Here is a 721-nt window from a genome sequence, read left to right on the forward strand (position 1 = left end):
GTTGCAGTTCTGGAATACCTGAGTTTAGTACGCTGACATCGAAAATCTCTTTTATGCAGTTCGTTGGTGAGATAACCTCGACGCCACCCAGTATTGGGGCGGGAGTTCGGGAGTATCGCCATAACTTGTATAACGGATGCTTTTCGAAGGTTGAGGTAGATGATTTCCGAAGGTTTCTTGGTTATGTGTTGAAGGATGGATACAGCTGGATGTAGGATTTGCTAGTTTGGGTGAGATATTATGCTTCCCCTGTATCCCCAACACCTGATTGCATAACTGGAAAGGTTCGGGAGTTTCATAAGTGGGAATTCAAGTAGCTCTTAGGATATCTTTCCGACAGATGTATGATATGAAATTGGGGTTCGACGTCTAGTGGTCCGCCTATTCACGGTCGAGTTTACAGTGGTCTCGTTGTGTCTTAAAGAGTCCTTGGCTATGCGGACTCGGGGACGCTTCGTATGTCATGTGCACTGCCTTGTACATGATGGTGCTGTACGATTGAGCCCGTGTAGGCCCCACCACGAAAACTTCGGACGAAATCTCTATCATATGTTTGTTCCGGCTTATTTCGCAAGTCAATTCTTTGTTTTGTTTTGAGTTGTGGTATTCGAGTTGCTTCAAAGTCAAATGTTGATTCCATACCTTCCCCAAATGGTGTTTTCATACTCCGATGTGAATACCAATCCTTCATGATAATCGAGATTGTCATGTCAATCCTTTT

This window comes from Triticum aestivum, chromosome 6B (genome assembly GCF_018294505.1).
Source record: "Triticum aestivum cultivar Chinese Spring chromosome 6B, IWGSC CS RefSeq v2.1, whole genome shotgun sequence".
In the NCBI taxonomy this organism is placed as follows: Eukaryota; Viridiplantae; Streptophyta; class Magnoliopsida; order Poales; family Poaceae; genus Triticum; species Triticum aestivum.